The sequence below is a fragment of the Phaethon aethereus genome, assembly GCF_964289735.1.
Source record: "Phaethon aethereus genome assembly, chromosome: 20".
NCBI classification, from domain to species: Eukaryota; Metazoa; Chordata; class Aves; order Phaethontiformes; family Phaethontidae; genus Phaethon; species Phaethon aethereus.
Genome location: NC_138596.1, coordinates 200,623 through 223,514, shown reverse-complemented (window position 1 = coordinate 223,514; position 22,892 = coordinate 200,623).

Here is a 22,892-nt window from a genome sequence, read left to right as displayed (position 1 = left end):
CCGCGCGCCGGCGGCCGTTGCTTGGCAACGACGCCCCCCTTCGCCTCGCGCCGGCCGTTACCGCGCGAAGTTTCCCGAAGCCGCGCGTGCACCCGCCGCCGGGGAGAGGGGAGGGGGCGCCGGCAGCCCCGGGCAGAGGCGAGGGCAGCCCCGGGCAGAGCTTCCCGCCCGGCAGCGCCCGCCTGCCGCTCTGGCACGGAGAGAAATCTGACCGGGCGCCTCCAAGGAGAAAAAGCCGGTTCAGCTTTCATAGAGTGGCGGCCCCTGAGGGCAGCTTAAACAGCCGTTTACAAGACAACGCTACGATACAGAGCGCTTCGGCCTGAGGAAGGCTACAGGCACAGAAGTTATCAGACGCTGTGAAAAAACCACCAGGTTCATTCTGTGTGAAATAGCTTTAGCAAACAGTAAGTCACCGGCCAACAGGCGCTGATGTTCTCCAAAGTGGGAACAGTTGCCCTTTCCAAATATTTGTATTTTCGCTATCTACAATTTTTGAGAGAAGCTTCTGACACACAATTGGCAAAAGATCCAAAAGCAGCCTAATATCAGTTTGCAGCAATGGCCATTTTATTTGAAGCAGAGAACATTTACATTTTGCCACCCAGCTGAAAAGCTTGCGTGTAGTTGTAGGTCTATTTTCAACCACGATCGGGCATGTGAGGAATGAGTGATTCGTGTAAAGAAAATCTAGTGAATATAAGCTTGAAGCAAATGTCATTTATATTGAAATAAAGGAATATATGTAGGGCATGACCATAAACAGGGGAGTGGTAGTCTTTATGTAACTTCCTGATAAGTATAGTTTGGGTAACTCCCTTGATATGTGTAGCTTATGTAGCCTCCTGAGATGTGTATGTTAGTTCCTGATATACTAGTGCAAACCCGTGTTGTAGATAACCGCAGAAATGTCGAGAAAATGTTTAGCCAAATAAGGTAGCATTATATAAGTAGAATAACGGAGCGCCTGCGCAAACAGAGAGGTCATGTAGAGTGCACTGACGAAGAGGAGCATCTTCCTCCCAACGACCACTGGACGACCACCTAGAAAAAGATGAAGCATGCGCAGACCGGGGAAGTGGTGACGTACTTAGAGAAAGAGTCATCTTCCAAGAAAAAGGCAGAGAAAGGCGAGAAACGAAGCCTAGAGAAGTATAAAGGAAGGAATTGTAAGAAGTGAAGGTGTGCGTCTTGGTGGAGCGGAGACTCCCGGCGCACCCAGCGCTGTTTGCTTGCCTCTATTCGTTTAATAAATTGTAAACTTAAATTGGAATCCTGTTTGGGACTAATGCATTTATCTCAGGCAGATGTTCACAGGGGAGCCAGAGCCACACCAGAACTGCTTCCCCTGCTCCATTTCAGATTGCATCCAAAAAAGCACCAAATTCACATGGCTCCAGTCACCTGTCCTGAAGCATACTAAAACTTTTTTTACACGCTTTTCCCACAGTATGTTACAAGTTTAATTGTGCAAAAATACAGTCACCAAGACTTCGGCTTTGTTGTGAACTGAACACAATTACAGTGATATACAGGGATGGAAAGAGGTACTACTGTAATTACAGCAAATACACCATAATTGTTGTTGAGACAACCAAGTGGTTTGATAACTGAGATACTGTTCTCAAGTGATTTAGACAACCTGTATTTAACCACTGTACATCAAAAGAATCAAAAAAAACCACCTAAAGTGAGTAGCAGACTAATGAGGTTTAAGACTGCCTTAACTCAAAAGAACATTAAAAAATGGTTTAAGACAGCAATACTGCAGGTATGAAGTGTAATTCCCCTTCATTCAAGCCCCTTCCAGCAAAATAAAAGGCTTTCCTAATGCCAATGTTTCTTTCAAGCACAGGAAAAAGAAGCATTAGCAACCTTTAAAATTGTAGTTCAAACTGAGCTACCAACAGTGCTAGAAAAGAAGTAGTTTTGGGGCAAGGCGGGAACACCAAAAAACTTTGAGAGCTCAGTCCTCTGGCTCCACCACTTAGTAAAACAAAAAGCCTCCACCAAAATAATACACATAGACAAGAAAGGCATTGCTGAATCCCCCTGCCCCCATTAAAATCTTCCTGTAGTGCCTACATCAATGAGGAAAAACCAGTTTTCCAAATAATTCTGTGATAAATTATTTAGTCCCAAACAGGATTCCAATTTAAGTTTACAATTTATGAAACGAAGAGAGGCAAGCAAACAGCGCTGGGTGCGCCGGGGCACACCTTCACTTCTTACAATCCCCTCCTTTATACTTTTCTAGGCTTCCTTTCTCGCCTTTCTCCGCCTTTTTCTTGGAAGATGACTCCTCCTCTAAGTGCGTCACCACTTCCCCGGTCTGCGCATGCTTCATCTTTTTCTAGGTGGTCGTCCGGTGGTCGTTGGGAGGAAGATGCTCCTCTTCATCCGTGCACTCTACATGACCTTTCTGTTTGCGCAGGCGCTCCGTTATTCTACTTATATAATGCTACCTTATTTGGCTATACACCTTCTTGACATTTCTGCGGTTACCTACAACACGGGTTTGCACTAGGATATCAGGAACTAACATACACATATCAGGAAGTTACATAAAGATTATGGTTTCTTCTATTTAACACCACTCCCCTGTTTATGGTCATGCCCTACATACATTCCTTTATTTCAATATAAATGACATTTGCTTCAAGCTTATATTCACTAGATTTTCTTTACACGAATCACTCATTCCTCACAATTCCTCTCCTTGCACATCCATGTTTTAAGTCAGATCAGACATTTGTAATGTTGTTCTGGGCAGCTACTTTTTGGTCTCAACAAATCTATGTGCTTCCTGCAAAAGCGTTTCAACATCTTCATTATCCTTGTCTTCTGAACTTGGTTCCCAGTCAGAGTCTTCATCAGTAGGCTCACACTCCTCTTCCTCATCATCTATAAAGCTGTCATTAAGGTCATATTCATTTGGTTCATCATCATCACCTTCTTTCTCCACAGCCCTTTTTCCTGTAGGGACAACAATGTCATATATTCATGAATCATCATCACAGAAAGAAAGAGACCTTCCAGAGACCATCTAGTTAGTCTCTCTCCTCAAGAGGAGAGAGAGAATCGACTAACGCACTCTACCCAATGCTTACTATTTTGATTTTCAAGACTCATGAACAGCTGTACCATCTCTCTCTGACACCTGCCGCAGCACTTACCAGTCTGATCACTTAGAAAGTTTTCCTTACTGGCTTTTCTTCCAGCACTTGGAAAACAGTATCGGGCCTCTTCTGATAATGTCTTCTGGTATCAGAAGATGACAATATCAGATAATGTCTTCTGATAACTCTCCTTTCCTTAAGGAGTGGCGCACACAATTTCCCTAGTCATCTTCCTGCTACGTCTGTGTCTAAACAATACATCTCTCTTGCCACTCAGTCTCTAGCTATTGCTAGGCAGCTATTTTGACCTTAGATTTTCTGCCTTCATCCATACTTACTTAGGGCTATTTTATATTCATACCCTCTGGAAGCTGACTCTGCTTTTAACTTCCATTCACTTCTTTCATGAGCTTCAGGAGAGAGAAGGGAACCTGCTACCTCACTCACCTCCCACATTCTCAACTGGGATCCACGCGGAATACTCTGTGCTTCTTTTCCAAACATGAGTTAAGGAAACAACAAATGCTGAATGCCACCTTCCCGAGCTGGGTGCAGCCTACCTGTCTCCCGGTTCGGTCTATTCTATCACGCTGCCTTCTAATCTGCTGTCCATCCATCCTGTTCACAACTTACATTTTGTCATGAAATTGCCTTCTGCCTTCGTAGTAACTTCACAATACTTTGTATCAGCAGAAATCAAAGACTCAGAAACCTCTATTTACAAGAGACAGATGCGGTTTGCAGCACGTTCCTAAACTTTTTTACACAGCTTGTTTTGCAGTATTCTTTTAATTGCTCGAATATGTTGGCACATGTTTAAGTGTCCCAGAGGCAGGATAATTCTGGTATTTGAAGAAGCCTTATCCATCTGACTTGTCAGTGTCTGCACAAAGCTGCTGCCAGGGCAGCACTGCCTTCTTTTATTTATCAGCAGCTGTGAACCTTCATCAAGTTTATTTCCACTGCTTCCTGATTTTGGCAGATGTGCGTAACCCTTGCTCTACAAGCCTACATTGTCTCCCCTTTTTCTCACGTGTCCACAATTCCTAACTAGCCACAGTCTGTTAATATCCCAGTCATGTTACTCTGCCCTTAAGTCATACCTCTGAGTAAAACCATGTTCATTCCTCTTCTTCCCAGCCTCCAATTTTTGCGTTCTTAGCTCATCTAGAGATAGCCTGTCAATGATCTTGTACAGATAATTTATCTGTTGAGCAATTCTTATCATTTCATCATGTGAAACTATAAACGTGGGGGCTTTTTTCCTCAGCTACAGGCCCCAGTTCAAATCATCAACATTTATCTTAACCGTAAGCATTTCTTAGCTACCTCTTGCAGTCTCGGGTCAGAGCCCCAGGCACTCAAGCTACGCGTGTGGTGAACAAATGAGAACATCGGTATCTTATCTAGTCAGATCACATCCTCTCTTAGTTATGTTTTTCTACTAGTGGGAACATTACTATTCCAGAATTATCTTATGGTCTGATGAACATTTTATACTCTATAGCAACTCTCACCCAAGGTTTTCAAAAGCATGTTACGGCATTAGTCAAATTTCTCAAAGATACACAATTTTATAGGTGAGTTGTGCCACAGAGGCACTGAATGACCTCCTAGAACACCAGCCGTGTGTGACGCAGCCAATAACATAACTGAGAAAAATCCTACGGCTGGCAATTGGTATTCTTGGAAGGACCCACTGTGCACCACCCAGCAGAAAATCCAGAAAATGCCAACTGCCAATTTGAGTTGTAATCCACTATTATGCTTGCTAGTTTATTGTTTATCAGCCTTCAGAGGAACTTAATCGTGTCCATGTTTACCATCAGAATTTCTTATAAGAATCACAGACTGTGGTCCTGCAGAATGAATTATGTCTTGGACGGGAGAGGTCAAAACAAAGATGCTAAATACAGTAAGAACAAAATCCCTCTTGTCAGCTTACAAGAATAATAAAGCCCAAACCCGCTCAGCAAATAAAAGCTCTTCTTCAGCTTCACAGCACTCTGGGAGGTATTTTGCAACAGAAGTGGGAATTCTGGCAAAATACTGATTACTTCCATCAAACTATTTTTTTTTCCTACAAATGCAGGAGGCGCATACTATGTTTTCCCTCAATCAACGCTTTTAGATTTCAGCAGTGAACGATGCACTTCCTTCCACGTCTTCCTATTCCACTTCTTTCAGCTACAGTTTAATTCAGCCCCACAGCCCCTAACGCTGCTCATTAAGCACAGTTCTGCCTGTTCCCTAGTACTATATTTATCAAGAAATCCTTGAAACTTTCTCTGAAGGTATCTGCTTCATGTGGGGAGAAAAAGCTTGCTGACCACCTCTTTCAAAGAGTTCAGTTTGGAAGTGAGCTTGATTAGCTTGCTAGAAAACCTACAAAGAAGTGTGTAGGAGAATCCTGCACAGTCCACAGCCACAGCAGGTCATTCATCTAAGGAGCAAAAATGTAGTGAGGTCATTCAGTAGTGACAATTTAATGACAGCATAACTCTCACTTTTTTTTCCTGCTTCCTCCCTTACAACCATTCCCCCAGTAATGAGCCTTAGATTGTTTCTCAGAAGATAGACCACATTCTTTACAGGAAATTTACAATCTCTCTGGTAGAAATTAGACTAAAAAAATGTTAAAAATTAAACATGTCAAATGTCATGTAGATGGTACCTTTTTCTTGGCTGGTGGAGTTTAAATACACTTGCATAGAAATTAATCCTGCTGTGCTTAACAATGCAGTTGTGCCAAACAGCACAAAATACAGGTTGATGGAGCCCTGACTGCGTGTGTGACTTTGCACGGCTCGGTACAACTGCCTGAGATGTGAACTTGCTGAGCCCAACCTTTTACAAGCTTTGCCCTCAAGAGAGCTAAGCAAGCCCATCAAGAAGACATCGGGGGGGGAAAAAAAAAAATCAGCAAATATGAACAGCACTTTGATTAACTCCCTTCTTTGTCCTGCGCACAGAATATCAAATCTTCCCTGGTTCTTACTTAGTAAAAGGAGCTGAATTTCACAGATTGAATTTCACTTCCGAGTTAAAGTTTTACACGTTTACAACAGAAGCACTTTTCCTTCCATAGTCACACTTGGCTGACCACCTGCCATGAGCTGTACACACAGGGTTTGGGTAAGGAAGGTGTTCTTATGAAAGGCACAGCTACTGTTTAAAGCCTTCAAGATTAGATTTAGCCTTTAGATAATGCACACAGTCCAACTTCCTTCATTATAAAATCTTAATCGCTCACTGCTCTTACAGTGCTGCTAACAATTCTCAGCATGCCGTAACACACATTTCTACAAGGGAGCAGCGATCAAGATGGGGCTTCAGAATATGCTACTGCACTGATACAACAATATCAAGCATTCAGTGATTGCAAAAGTTCACACGTACCTGAGAAGCAAATGGGATGGGAAAGAAATTTCTCCGTGGAAAATACAAAAGCAACCTCTTGCATCCACCCATAACAGAAACGGAGGCCAAAACACTACACCTATTTGCACTTTTATTTATTTTTCTCTAGAAAGCAGATCTCTCTGTTTTGAGGAAAATGTTTTAGGAAATGCCCAGCCACACCTTGACCGTCAAGGAAGACAAGCCAGTTTCCACTTCCACTTGAGATGCAGCAGCTCCACATCCTCGTGCCGTGTTCAGGCCAGTGAAAATGAAGACTGTGTATCATTAGACTTTCAGACTGCTCTTTAAAGCTCCCTTTTAAATTCTTTCAGAAAGAACAGGAAGCTTCACATGCAGAAGCTGAGACACAAAAGAAACCTGGAAACAGACTTAAAGGATATCTAAACCTGGAGTGAACATTGTCAGCGGCAGCAAAGCCAGCTAGGTGCGCCACTGGTAAATGGAGGAGGTATACACAATATTACAATTTACATTATCAAGAGAGACTACAGCTTGCCTGTGCTACTACATAACCCTCACCGACGACTAGAAACTGAAGTGAGAAGGACATATATGTAGTTTACAGTGAAAGCTGCCCCCAACTCAAAGGCATTAACCTTCTTCTACACTTCAGTGTCCTACCAAGCCAGCAACTTACCTGAAACAGCGATACCTCATAGTAAGTATAAAAAAAGCTCATGAACACATGCACAGATATCACTTGAAAGTTATTTCAAGGTCAATGCCATGCAGAAGGAATCTCTCTCTGTTTCAAGAGCAATCAATCTTTACAGGGCAACCTTAACTAGTTGTGGATGAAATACTGGATTCCTTTCATCCTATTATGACCCCTGTATAAGGAAGGAAGAATCAATTGAGCCACATGCGTGTCTCCTTAAAACGTTTGTTTTCTTGTCTGCTTCCAGGGCAGTACAGGTAGGCTCATCCAGGAAGCGTGGCACAAATTCAATTTCAGCACTATTCCTTGTAAAAAAGCAAGCAGGGTTTTACCAAAATGACGACTGCTTTCTCCTCGGGTAAGTATTATCAAGCCTCTCCAGCACTATCAAATACCCCCCAAAACCCAAAGGAGATCGGTTGCCTCCTATGCTGATGTGCCCATTCGTAACAGAATATACTCACCATTTTTTGAAGTTCGTTGTCGGGTTCCTCTTTCAGTTACTAAAGAAAGGAAAGTTACTAGTCAGCACAGAGTACAGTAACCTAGCATAAGGGTTATTCATAGATGTTGCTACAATAGAAGACTGACCTATTAAAATAAATGCTGCAATGGTTGCGCTGTATTTACAAGTATAAAAACTACCCCGTTGCCCAACTCCCCCCCCCCTTTATTGTACTGAATGATTCCTGAGAGATTACCCAGATGAACTGTTCTTACAGTTGTGAACCATGCCATCTGTAGACAAATATCATCAATACTGGTTGTTTTGGGGGATTTTTTTTAAAGCAGAAAATTGGAGTATTTCAAAGCATTTAAATATTTTACACCATTGTTTCCATACATGCAGTTTCTCCTTAATAATGTCATAATCCTGATTCTTTAAAGTAAAATACATTTATCATTAAATTTCCATAACTGTTCTCCTCTGAAGTATTATTTATTGCATTGGGATTTCAAGTGGGAAAAAATCTCCAAGTCATTGGACTTGCATCAGAGAAGGCACAAAAAATGCAAAGTATCTCTTTGAATTCTTTAAGAGCAGACAAAAGATAAACAGCGCACGCCCCTGTGTTTTTCAACAAATCTGTTTGCTGGAATATAAAAGACTAGAAAATGTTAGAATAGAAACTCAGATTCAGTTTTAATTCTATTCCCTCTATGCCTCAAGAGAACATACATGCAAAAATTTGTTCTCTCAGTAAGAAAATGACTGGTCAAAAAAAAATTTAAAATAAAATAAAAAAGACGACAGTCATGCTTGCAATGTTTATTTTAAAGCATCACAAGACTTTAAAGCTGTATGTTACCTGAGCATTTCCTATCAAAAGAAAAATAAGAATAAAAAGTAAGTATGAAATCTTAAGATTTCTGTACATCTGTACAGCTCTGTGTACACTTTTTTCGATGGGGATGGAAGAAAACCTATAGAAATAATTTACTGCAGCAGCTATTTGAAATGCGGATAAATACTTCAGTAACACCTAAATATATTCCCTGTTTTCGTTGTAATACTCCAGCTCTGAATGCAGGAAGTAGAATACTGACGTCAGGTAATATCACACTATTCCATGTTTCATTTTCAACAAAAGCTATGAAACTCATGAAAATAGCCACTTGCCACACAGCATTCCTGTCAATTCACAAGACACAAGGCATCCAAACTGTGTCAATTGTGTCTGACCCAGCCCATCTCCCTGCAGCTGAAAAACATTTGAAAAAGTGAGTGCAGGTTTGCAGCGGCCAAGCAACCTTCCTTACAACAGACAAGGGCAAAACCTCATGCCTGAGAAGAGCAAGGGTGCAGGGCAACACAGAGTAAGCTGCAAATGCAGCGTTATTCACGTACAGTACATGAAAGCACTTTATTCCAAAATTTTGGTATCTATTACTGGGTTTGGCGGTTCCTCCCCCACTTTGAGCTATACTGAAGAACTTGGCTTACCTGGAGGTACACTGTGCCTGTATTCTGGCTTGTGCTGTGGATTCTTCCTGCGAAAAAGAAAACAGTAAAAGCTTGATTCGCCATCTTGTTCCACACTTAACAAGCCCCAGAGCTCTTTGGTGTTTTATGGATAATTTTAGTTTCTTTTTAAAAGAAAATTCTGTGACGAGTGCTTTACTGCAGTGTCTCAGCGTATAGAATGGAGGGTAGAAAAAAAAAATCAGGTTACATAAGAGTACCTCTTGTTTCAGCATCAAATAAAAAAAGAAGAAGATGGTTGATCAAAACCAAGAGATGAGATAGTTTCCAAAGTTGTAGCATGAGACGCATTTATCCAGCATATAACAAGAATTGATCCAATTACTTACTCTCACTAAAAATGAAACCAGAATATAACTTCTGGTGCATTAAGTACAATGCGTGCACAGTGCATCCCAGGTCTTGGGCATCCAGGCGTAGCTTCCGCATTCTGCAATGTAGGGCTACAAATTAAATAGTTTGGTAAAATCAAAGAATTTGGAAAGAACTGCTTGTCTCTAAGGATCACGGGGAGAGGCCACAGAAGGATCCTTCAGCAAGATTACTCACTTCTGCAGTATGCTGCTGCAATCCATCAAACTCAGTTTACAAGTTTGTATGTCTTCCATAAAAAAATAGCATCAAAAGAAAATTTAAAGTCAACACACTCTTGGATCAATACAATAAAATCAATACAACAATAAATGTTCCCCTCATTCAGGCTGTGATCCAGGCCATTAACACACAGATTTATCCCCTCCCAAACAGTTATCCAATGCTGCTCTATTGTTTTAACTTGGTCCAACTTACGTTGTGCTAATCTGTCATGTTAGCATATCAGAGGCTTTTCGCAGGGCTGCATGTTAAAATAGTTTCAACTCCATTTATTTTTCTGAAGAAAATTTTTAAAAATTCTAACTTTGGCAGAAAACCTGTTCAGTTGTCCTAATTTTTGCTTCTGAAAATAAGCAACAATTAAAGCCCACTATTTAAGAATGACATACCATGTGACATTACTTGAAACTGGAGATTCATTTCTGCAGCAGCAGAATTTCCTGTATATTTTACAAGATACCCTTGCTGTGAAGGCTGCCTTGTAAAATCAGTTGCTTATTTATGTTTTCTTATTCTTCAAAGAACAGAGTAACAGTTAGTCTGCATCACAAAAATCTTATTTTTATGTCAAATAACTTGTGACAAATTTACACACTTCAAGTTGATTTACAGTTCCATAGTTACTGCCAAAGTACATTACGTGTGCATTAGAAGTGACAGTTATCTGAATGAAAAAGGAAGTACAGCTTCCTATTAAATACACTGTACTGAAACAAAAAGAATTGCCTATTTCAGTGTTCTATGACTATTGTCAGCATCAGGCCATTTGATCCTGACTCAAGGCGTAGCCTCTAGGTCATTCAATTGTGCTCCCTTCAAGTAGGAGCCAACAGATAAAGACAATTAAAAAAAACCCCAAAACACAAAACCCCTTCAAATTACATTTGTTGCTTTGTTGAAAGAATTATCATTGCTTCATGGGTGTGTCCTTTCCTCTAACTCCAAAGAATGAAACACAGACTAAGAAATGATCAACTAATACAGCAGAGAGGTTGTCTCATCTGGAAGAAGAGACAGTGTTGGATAAAGTATCCACTGTACTCCTGAAAAGTACACTGGCAATTTCGTGACCAGGATAAACCCGGATTTCTCATCCCGAGATGAGAAATTTCTCTCATAGATGTTTCTCAGAAGAGAAAATTTTTATGCATTACCTAAATATAACATGGCTTTTTCTTAAAAGCTGCCCTCATTTTGTTGCAGTCCATAGAGAACACGCTCTTCAGGATCACCACACTTTCTTGGAGAGAGGGGAGAAAATGTTTCTGCTCAGGCACAATCTTTAATACAGCAGCTGTTAAGTTTCCATATGCCCACACAGAAGTGCTATTGCCTCAAAGTACATCCTTTGTCCGTTGTGTCAGTTACAAAGCGGTCATTAAACTCTGCTAAATAAAAGTGTAAAACCCAGACATTGAGAAACAAAATGGAATAAAACAATTTTTTGAAGAAAAACAACAGTTTTTAAAAAGAAGCTGTACCAGTCAGCCATAAACTGGATTTTATTGCTGTTACTTAAATTATGCTTTTTAACAAATCAAATACTGATTAAAATAGAGGTTTTGTACAAAATCTCAACAAATACTTTCTCTAAATTTAAACTAAGAGTTACATAACGGGAACGACATGTAATAATAAATTTTTGTGTATGTGTGTACGTGTGTGTATACACATACATAAACATAAACATATACATATACACATGTATAAAAGAAGAACAGTTTACTGCATGTTGACAAGTGAAAAGGCGTTGATTTCTAGGTCATTGAATAGGTTCCAAAAGTCAAGTTTCCATGTTTGCCAGCTGAAACCACTAACAAATATTTTGCACAGACTTTAGTGCTTTAGTGGTAGAGTCACCGAAATCGGGAATAAACCTCGTAACACCAATGAAGTGTTAAAAGGCAGGCATTCTTTATTCACGGCGCCGGGAACACGGGGGATAGCTCCTCCTAAATCGTGTTTGCTCGATCAGTTCAAAAATCAAACATTTATAGGCAAGATTAATACATATTCATCAAGTTTCCATACAACGATTGGTTAAATATTCCTCGCCTCACATGTAAATGACCACGCATGCTCACTATAATTTCTTGATATTTTACTTCCTTAATCTTTTGAGTCGGAGGGTTTCTTGAGTGGGTGGTCTCTGAGTCGGTGGTCGCAACCTCCCCCTGCCGGAATTACCTTTCCTACAAAGTTCACTTAAGCTTGGCAACACTCAATAGGCTTTCACGGGCTGTCGGTCCAATATGCAATCATTCACCCCACAGTCCTTTGTTTTAAGACAAGACTATAGAATGAATAATTACGTACGCACCGGACCGCAGAACTGACCAAGGTGTTCCTTCTTTCTAGCTACTTGTTATTAGAACAAAACATAATACCATGATCACAATGTTACACTTAACTCCTTGATAATTAAATCAAGATGGGAAGGGTTCGGTGGGTTCTCGAGCAGCATTGCTAGTGCATAATGTTCTTATAGTTACAACTTGCTACAAATTCACAAATCTGTTTTCTAACCCTATTTTATTTTAATTCCCTACCACCTTGGTTACAGTAGCAGTCTGCCCACAGTAAATTTCAGAAGGCTGCAGTCAAGATTTAACATCTAGAATTACTCATTATCCTAATGTCATTTTGCAATTCCGTGGGAGAACATTCTTAACCTGTAAAAGAAAAAAAGCCATTTTGTACAGTGCTTCTTACCTCTAACACGCCGTTCCATACGGACATTCAGGCCGATCATCGTTGTTGTCCTGATGTGCCGAAAACAGACTCCAGAATCTGCAAGACTGTAAAGGAGGTATGTTTATTCAGCGCTGGGCAGCACAGGGGGGTAGTCCCACCAAAAACCCTGCGCACCCCAACGCGGCACTTACTTCAAATATATACAGCAAAGTGTTGCATATACATAAAGTTTCGCAATATGCCTATACATATGCATGATCTGTCCCCGCTTCGTATAGACATGAGTTCCAAGATGTTATTTCCATGAACTCCTCCCATCTGCGCTTGCGCAGTGCCTTCTGGTGGTGGTCGCTGAGGGTCGCGAGGATGAAGGCCGGTGGCTCCTCTTCATCACCACTAGTAACCCGTTGCTCTTACGCAGACTCAGTTGTTCTTTGGTTTTCGTCCAAACCACAAGGTCAGTTTCAGCCGGTTCTTGAGGCACTCTCCTGGTTCTTATCGGGGACCGTCCTTGTGAGGGGCCACAAGTCTTCTCACTCCTGTCAGTTTATCAGGAACTGTCTTTGTAAGGAACTACAGATCTCTTGTTCCAGTTACTTTATGCAATAGCTAACAAGATTTCAAACTTTATCTACTAATTAACTGCTAAGATTCCCTTAACCCCTTCTCTCAGTCCTGAGTTACTATCTCCGTTTCATGACAGTCATCATCGTTAGGGTGACTGAACTGCTGAAAGTGAATGGGATTCTTCCTGCAAAAGATAAATCTATATTGAGAACTGACTGTTCCATTTAAACATGGGAAGGGGAGATACGAAAGGTGTTACTGAATCAGTGACAACTCATTTTTCTGTGACTACACAAAGAGGAGCTTTTCATGTTTAACTTGATGCAGAATGTAAGACCTACTTTCAGGATAACAGAAGAAAAGTTTTATCTCGGCACATACCGCAAAAGAGGTTAAACCAGGAATTTTCTTATTTGCCATCAGCTTTAAGAGCCAGACCTCCAACACGTACACAAGCTACTGATGCAGTCACGTAGCATGTGGCCAACTTGCTCTGTTATGATTCCCTCTGGAGCTACTGAAGTGCTGCAGAAACCACTACCAAAGTCTTAGCTCGACTTGAAGGCCAGTGCATTGCAGCCAAACAACTGCAGTGTTAAAGACTCCCTACGCCCTCGGGTGGTCACCTATTAGCTTGAGGCAGTACGTCTCAATTATTATTTCTGTTCTGTATGCAAGTTACTGCCCACTTGAATACTTCGAACGCCAGCATATTATTCCAGGTGGAGCAGTCTACTGGACGTTACATTGATTAGCTGTCAAGTTTGCCTTGGCTACCATGACATTTTATTTGAAATATCAAATCACAATGATGACATGAAGTTGTACCATAAGACGTAACAACTCTGTACGTAGTTGAGTCAAACCAATGTTAGTGAGGAGAGCACGTTGCTAGCATCCACACCTTTTTGCGCTACAACACTTACACAGCTGAACCCAAGCTGAGCAAGTAGCAAACAGAAATATATGCATCACTGAAAGAACATTTCTGCTACTTCTAAGGGTATTCCTTTGTGTTTGCATACACACCATACAAGACAAGGCAGCTATAAACAACATAATTTAGAGAAGAGTTTGCTTTATAAAACTTCTGTAAGTGATGTTAAAAAGAACACAGAACAACATGTTATGACTTCAGGAGGAATTCATGTGACAGATCAACACATGTGACAAAAAATTATGTCAAAGTGATTATACCAGCACCAAAAGCAAATCTACTTCTTCCCTATGATTTCTTTTAGGGATCCTTTTTTTTCAAGCGTAATATTTAAAAGCAAGAAATGCGGCATATTTTAATAAATGATTTTCCCAAAGACATCCACAAAATACTTCAGTGATTTACCACCCTAATTCCCAGAGTACAAATCTTCAATGTATTTGCGCAAATTATAAGGGTGAACTGCTTGCCTCAAGCAAGAGAAATGACAACTTTAAACTACAGAGTAATTACTGGTTTCATTTACACTTGTTACAGCTGCATTTAGAAACACAATGCCAGAAACATGTATGTAGCTAGCCAGTCACTCAACAGCTTCCTCCTCCATCACAGACACTCTCTCCTTTAAATTCACAGCTCCCTCTTACGACCTTTACAGGGAACAGTCAATATTAATGTCAGCATTTCAACTACCATCAAAAGAAAAAAAAGCTTGTTACAGCTTTTGCAAAACGATTACTTAAGTGTCATGAGCTCTACTAGCCATTCAGGCCTCCCTTTAGGCATTTGAAAAAGATTAGGTATTTAGTATGAATACTTTAAACCTCCATTTGTCTGGTATCTTTCATTCAGGAAACTCAACAAGCAAGCTACAGATAAACTCTCCAATAAGCAACTTATCACTGATCCAGTGTCCCTTGAATCTACCTATGTAGGTGACAGACTTCTTGTCCTGGTCTTTTCCATTAATTTCTGCAAACTGTAGGGTAAGTAAATCCTGTTTCACTGGAAATCATTGCGAGGTTGCATTTACCAGTCTTTTATTCTATGACAAGTTCCCAGGAAACATCACTTCTTACACCAAATTCAGACTGTCTGCCGAGTTCTTTTCCCATTTAAAAATAAATTAAATAAAGTCGTTTTAGAGGCTACTTGCTTTGTTTTCTAAATGCATAGCGCTAACTTCCTAGCAATCTTAGCAAGAATTTTCAGTCACTTGAAACACAGTTCATCTTCTTAAAGGGATACAGAAGCAACTAACATTCTGTGAAATAATTTTAATGTTTGTTCCTACAATAAGATACATGTAGCATCATAGTCACCAAGGCAAGAAAGCCTAATAGCTGTTGATTAGTCAACCTATTGCATTTTAGGAGATATTAATTTCCTTTCAAAAATCTACTTTGAAACCTACTTGGACAACACCAAACAGCCCTTATTGGAGGAAGGAAAAAAAGAAAGTAGCGTGGAAGGAAGGAGAAAGAGAAACGAAAGGGTCTTTATGTATGCTCCCTATCGCTAGCCTTCAGGATGCTTTGTGCCAGTGGATGATGCTCCTGAAATTATATATTACCTGTGAAGCACCTTAAACACATCTGTCCTGGTTTCAGCCAGGGTAGAGTTAATTTTCTTCACAGAAGCTGGTGTGAGTCTATGTTTTGGATTTGGGATGAGAAAATGTTGATAACATGCTAATGTTTTGAGTTGTTGCTAAGTAGTCAAGGACAGTCCAGCTTCTCGTGCTGGCCTGCCAGCGAGAAGGCTGGGGGTGCACGGGAAGCTGGGAGGGGACACAGCCAGGACAGCTGACCCAGGCTGACCAAAGAGATATTCCATACCGTATGACATCATGCTCAGTATATAAAGCTGGGACGAAGAAGGAGGAAGGGGTGGAGGGATGTTCAGAGTTATGGCACCTGTCTTCCCAAGAAACCGTTACGCCTGATGGAGCCCTGCTTCCCTGGAGATGGCTGAACACCTGCCTGCCCGTGGGGAGTGGTGAATATTACCCGTGAAGCACATTAAACACATCCTACTTCAGGAGCTCGTATTTTACCTTACCTTTACCTGGGTAATTTGTACTTACTCCACTTCTGTGTGTTTTTGAAACGATATCCAGCAAAATAAAGAGCAGTAGAGAAGTGCATAGCTTATATTAAGCAAACATGTTCCCTTCTTGCAAAAATCTAAAGCTTCTTCCTTTCATTTGGTTTGTTTAGGGGGCTGGGGGTTAGGTTTTTGGTGTTTTTTAGACACAAGAGATTTGAGGTGTAAGAGCACAACATCTGTAATGCCATGAGTTGCAGTCCGCAGTTGATTAAATAGTTTCACAACAAAACCTCACTGCACAGGAATATGTGATTCATTTAATCAAAACAAAATCATTAAGCTTTACTCACACAAAAATTAACCAATTAAAAGCTTATTTTAAGAATAAAGTTTTATAGAAGATTTGCTTTCTCATAATCATACTCACACAGTCGCTGCAGCTTTGCTTTCACAGAAACTCTGAATTTGTATACTCACACTTCATGATGCAGGAAACTACGCAAATAAAAATTACGCAAATTAAAGTGATAAAGTTCTTCAGAATCAATGCAGTCATCTCAAGCAGAAGTTGAGTATTGCTCAGTGAAATATTTAAGACAGTTTTTTGTCTGTGCAGCTACCAAATGCAACTTAAAAGCTTTTTCTACAGCAAGTTTAACCGATTAGGTCAAAACCCCTGGCTCTTCACAACCACACACAGAAGACCTCTGCCATTTCAAGGGCTTATTTTCCCAGCCACTAAAGACATTGGCAGCGAAGATGTAATGAATGACCAGCAGCCCTTACAACGCCACAGAATTCAGGACTGAAGTTATGCCACAAATGCGCCTGAGATGTTCATAAGTTCTAAACGGTAAGTCTTATGAGAAGACAGGACTCAAAAAAAGACAGATGCAGGTCTTCAGCTGCCAGATTTACAAGCTTAAGGTGAAAGGAACAATACTTTCATAAACAAAGAGCAAAGTATTTAAAAGAATGCACATACAAATCCAAAGACTGGTTGAGTGTGCCCTGCTTTGACAGCTATGGGAAAGACTGACACACACCCAGTCAGCAGAGCACTCTATCTCAGGCTAGCAAAAGGACAGAATTGTGGACAAAAGAAATGTGCATTCCAGTTTTAGAGATGAGAGTTCAGGTCTACCACAGCCCTTCTACACAGCCCTTGAGAAGAGGGGTTGGGTTTGGATTAATTTTAATTCCCTATTCTTCTAACTTTGGAAAAAACAATAGCTGACAAGAAAACAAACACAAGACACTATTCAAAGAGTAAGTTCCTGGACAACAAACATGCTCAGACATAACATACAGCACTTCGCCTCTTAGTGGTAATAGCAGTTTCTTTCAGCTTCTTGAAGCTTTGGACTACCTCAGAAAGAGAATCTGACACTGACGGACGATAACAAGAAGAATCCCTGGAGTGAGAGGCGTGCATCAAGCTTGATTCTTTCAAGAACAGTGTTTTCAAATGCCTAAATGAAGAAAGCGAACCATGGGCTACAAAATTATTTCCTAAATGTTTAAGATACACCTTAGAGAATCTAATAAAATCAACAGAACTAGTTTTCAATGTTTTACATTTGTGCTATTTTACTAGGCACCTACCAACGGTGCCTAAGTCATATCCAGAAGTCAAGTATCTCTTAATAGGAGCTTACAAAAACTAGAACTCTGAAGAGCATTTAGTTATGGAATAAATGACATTTTATGAATAAGAAACCTTACCCAGAAAAATTTTTAAGGAAATGTTACGGTTACCAAAGCAGTCCTCATTTAAGATGTTGATGCCTACGGCACATCTGCTTAGAAGACACCTTTCATAAGGTTAAAGTAATGAAGGAGAGGGAAACCAACTACACCCATTGTACTCAAAAGAGCACTCAAAGCAGCTCCTCTTCCTTGGCAACTCTAAAAACTACTTTTTGCTCAAGGAAAACGCTACACAATGAAAAACTGAAGACACTATCAATGTGTTCCTTCAAAGCACCCATTCACATCTCACTTACGTACACGTCCTGTTAAAGATATGGGTAACTGCAATGACTTGCTTTAATCTAACATAGCTATCCCATTGATGCAGAAAGACTACTTGATGGGCTTGTATTAAAAGCAAATACTAAGACAGACTGAGAAGCATATTTCTTCTGCTGTAAACAAGCAGGCTTAGTCTCACAACGTTTCCAGCAGACCAAAGCTGATGTTTTTGATGCTTCATATTTACAAACTTCTCCAACAGAAGACTTTGTTATGTGTTATTTCAGAGCATTCTTTTTTCTTACAAAGCAATACTGTCCAAAAGCTTTAGAATAAAGACCCAAGAACAAACGTACACGTACAGACTCCTATTCCGTATTACCTGTAACTAAAATATGCCTTCCTAAACATTAGGAATCCTTCAGCATATTAGAGCATTAAATCAGCTTAACCCCCATACAGGGGAAAGCTTGTCTTAGCAAAATTAAAAGTAGCCGGAGCAAACTAGAGGCTGCATTTGTACTACTGGATCAGCTTAACTGCCTAATAAAACATGTTTTTATCATATTCATTACGGGCAAAATTTGAGATGTGTGGGAAAAAAAGCTAGAGGAAAGCTGAAAATCTGATGTGCTCGTTAACGTAACAGCTTTAAGCTTTTGATTTACGCATTGAACAGGACTCAAAAAACGACAGATGCATTTACTCATGCTTGCTTGTCTTCTAAACCACCTCACTGTTTTTCCTATTGTCCAAGCCCCTGGGGGGAAAAAAAAAAACATTCAAAATCACAGGACCCCTTGTTTCCTGGCTTAGCCTTATCTTTTGTGCTTACAGTGCGCACAGATTTATCTAGAGCTCAGAGCCTTCTCCTAAATGCAGTCCTCGGGTCATTGGTCATTTGCTAGCCTCAAGACCACTTCTAGATTTGTATCTTCCCTTTGTTACATCAACATATGGCACTCCAGATCTCTTCTGGGCAGAAAGAACTAGCAGGAGGCGAGGCATTCAGCACTGGCATTTTGGAACTTCGCTGGAATGTTTGTTTTGCACACAACATTTATATGACAGATCTTTCACCGTGAAGTGAGAAGATGTAAGGGGCGGGGGAGGAGGGGGAATTGTTCTTCACTTGAAGTATTACCAAAGACGCTGACCAGGTGTCGTGGTTTAGCCCCAGCCGGCAACTAAGCACCATGCAGCCGCTCACTCACTCCCCCTCCCACAGTGGGACGGGGGAGAGAATTAGGAAAAAAACCTCCTGGGTTGAGATAAACACAGTTTAATAGGACAGAAAGAGAGAAGGAAACAACAATGATAATACCAACAAAGGAATGTACAAGAACAAGTGACGCCCAATACAGCAATTGCTCACCACCCAGTGATCGATAGCCCATCCCCGAGCAGCGATTTCTGCCCCCCGGCTAACTCCAGTTTATGTACTGGGCATGACGTCGGATGGTAGGGAATCTCTCTTTGGCCAGCCTGGGTCAGCTGTCCCGGCTGTGTCCCCTCCCAGCTCCCCGTGCACCCCCAGCCTGCTCGCTGGCAGGCCAGCACAAGAAGCTCGACTGTCCTTGCCTGCTTAGCAACAACCCAAAACATTATCAACAGTTTCTCACCCCAAATCCAAAACACAGTCTCACACTAGCTTCTGTGAAGAAAACCAGCTCTATCCTGGCTGAAACCAGGACAGTATCCACCCCTTATTCCATACTATTTACGTCATGCCCAGGTCCTATACTTTTCAATACATTCCAATTATTCATTATTACTCTTCCTGTCTTCTAATATATACACACAGATACCACTTTCTTAGTCCATGGGCCATCACTTTAAAATGTCTGTGGAGTTCATTCAGTCCATGACTCTGGGCTTCATCCATCATAGCAGTCTCTCAGGGCAGGAGAGATGGTATGCGGTGTTGGATTGTCATCTGGCACGGTCCATGTCCATGATCTGCAGGTCGAAGATGTCGATCTCAAGGGAATTGTTGGGCGCAACCTGCTGAAGCCAGTTCTGGTTCCACCACTGCTGCACGTTGCTTGGTTTCAGTGAAGCTCATTCGTCATCAGTCTGGGTGATTCTTACTGTAATACCATTGATATGGTAGATAGCAACCATAGTAGTAATTTCATACTGTATTGTGTAACAATTAACATAATACAATTCAAATCATTGCCTGTTTTCACCCAACATCAAGTCTCCTTGAGGTACACATCGGACTTGCTCATCCTTGCGCATTACCCACCAAGTGCACCCAGGTCCCCGAGCAAAGGCAATCCCACGAACAAGTTTGCCTTTGCCTGAGGCAGGAGTAACCCAGACTGTCTTCCCCAGCGTATTTCTCACATGCACCACAGGGACTTTATCCCCTTCTACAGTACGTAAAAGTTTTGATTGGGCAGGGCCAGCTCTATTAGTAGATCCCCTAGTGTCGACTAACCAGGTGGCTTTTGCTAAATGTTTATCCCAATGTTTGAATGTTCCGTCACCCATTGCTCTCAGTGTAGCCTTTAACAGTCCGTTGTACGGTTCAATTTTTCCGGAAGCTGGTGCATGATAGGGGATGTGATACACCCACTCAATGCCGTGCTCTTTGGCCCAGGTGTCTATGAGGTTGTTTCGGAAATGAGTCCCGTTGTCCGACTCAATTCTTTCGGGGGTGCCATGTCGCCATAAGACTTGCTTTTCAAGGCCCAGGATAGTGTTCCGGGCGGTGGCATGGGGCACAGCATATGTTTCCAGCCATCCGGTGGATGCTTCCACCATGGTAAGCACATAGCGCTTGCCTTGGCGAGATTGTGGAAGTGTGAGATAGTCAATCTGCCAGGCCTCCCCATATTTATATTTCAACCATCGTCCTTCATACCAGAGGGGCTTTAACCGCTTGGCTTGTTTGATCGCAGCACACGTTTCACATTCATGGATAACCTGTGCAATAGCGTCCATGGTCAGGTCCACCCCTCGATCCCGAGCCCATCTATATGTTGCATCTCTTCCCTGATGGCCTGAGGTGTCATGGGCCCACCGAGCTATAAATAATTCACCCTCATGTTGCCAGTCCAGATCCACCTGAGCCACTTCAATCTTAGCAGCCTGATCCCCCTGATGGTTGTTTTGATGTTCTTCGGTGGCCCGACTCTTGGGTACGTGAGTGTCTACATGACATACTTTTATGACGAGATTCTCTAGTCGGGCAGCAACATCTTGCCACAATTCAGCAGCCCAGATGGGCTTGCCTCTGCGTTGCCAGTTGCTCTGCTTCCATTGCTGTAGCCACCCCCATAGAGCATTTGCCACCATCCATGAGTCAGTATAAAGATAGAGTATTGGCCATTTTTCTCGTTCAGCAATATCTAAAGCCAGCTGGATGGCTTTCACCTCCGCAAACTGACTTGATTCGCCTTGTCCTTCAGCAGCTTCTGCGACTCGTCGTATAGGGCTCCATACAGCAGCTTTCCACCTTCGATGTTTGCCTACAATACGACAGGACCCATCAGTAAACAGGGCATACTGCCTTTCGTTCTCTGGCAGTTCATTATATGGTGGAGCCTCTTCAGCACGCGCCACCTCCTCTGCTGGTGATATTCCAAAATCTTTGCCTTCTGGCCAGTCCATCCTCACTTCCAAGATTCCCGGGCCATTAAGGTTTCCTACTCGAGCCCGCTGTGTAATAAGCGCGACCCACTTACTCCACGTAGCATCAGTCGCATGATGTGTAGAGGGGACCCTCTCTTTGGGCCGGGTCGGGTCCTGGGCCTGAAGCACAGGAGGAGCTGTGCTTCAGTACCAGCCCCTTCTGAGGCAGCTCGAACTCCTTCATATGCTGCCAATATATCCTTTTCAGTTGGAATATAGCGGGACTCAGATCCCCTATATCCTCCACTCCAAAACCCTAGAGGTCGGCCTCGAGTCTCTCCTGGTGCCTTCTGCCAGAGACTCCAGGTAGGGCCATTCTCCCCGGCTGCCGCGTAGAGCACATTTTTAACATCTTGTCCTGCATGGACTGGCCCGAGGGCTACGGCATGAACTATCTCCTGTTTGATTTGTTCGAAGGCTTGTCGTTGCTCAGGGCCCCATTTAAAATCGTTCTTCTTCCGGGTCACTTCATAAAGAGGGCTTACAATCAGACTGTAATTTGGAATATGCATTCTCCAGAAACCCACAACACCCAAAAATGCTTGTGTTTCTTTTTTGCTAGTTGGTGGAGACATAGCTGTTATTTTGTTGATCACATCCGTTGGGATCTGTCGACGTCCATCTTGCCATTTTATTCCTAAAAACTGGATCTCTTGTGCAGGTCCTTTGACCTTACTTTGTTTTATAGCAAAGCCAGCTTTCAGAAGGATTTGAATTATTTTCTTCCCTTTCTCAAAAACTTTTTCCGCTGTGTTGCCCCATACGATGGTGTCATCAATGTACTGCAGATGCTCTGGAGCTTCACCCTGTTCCAGTGCAGTTTGTATCAGCCCGTGGCAAATGGTAGGGCTGTGTTTCCACCCCTGGGGAAGTCGATTCCAGGTGTATTGGACACCCCTCCAAGTGAAAGCAAACTGTGGCCTGCACTCTGCCGCCAAAGGGATTGAGAAAAATGCGTTAGCAATATCAATGGTGGCGTACCACTTGGCTGCCTTTCACTCCAGTTCATATTGAAGTTCTAGCATGTCCGGCACGGCAGCGCTCAGTGGCGGCGTGACTTCATTCAGGCCACGATAGTCTACTGTCAGTCTCCACTCTCCATTAGACTTTCGCACTGGCCATATGGGGCTGTTAAAGGGTGAGCAAGTCTTGCTGATCACTCCTTGGGTAGCTATACCAAAAGCCCACCGGTACCCTTTTGGGTCCTTGAAATACCCTCTCCTGAGGTAGTCTGTGCCCAGAATGCACGGA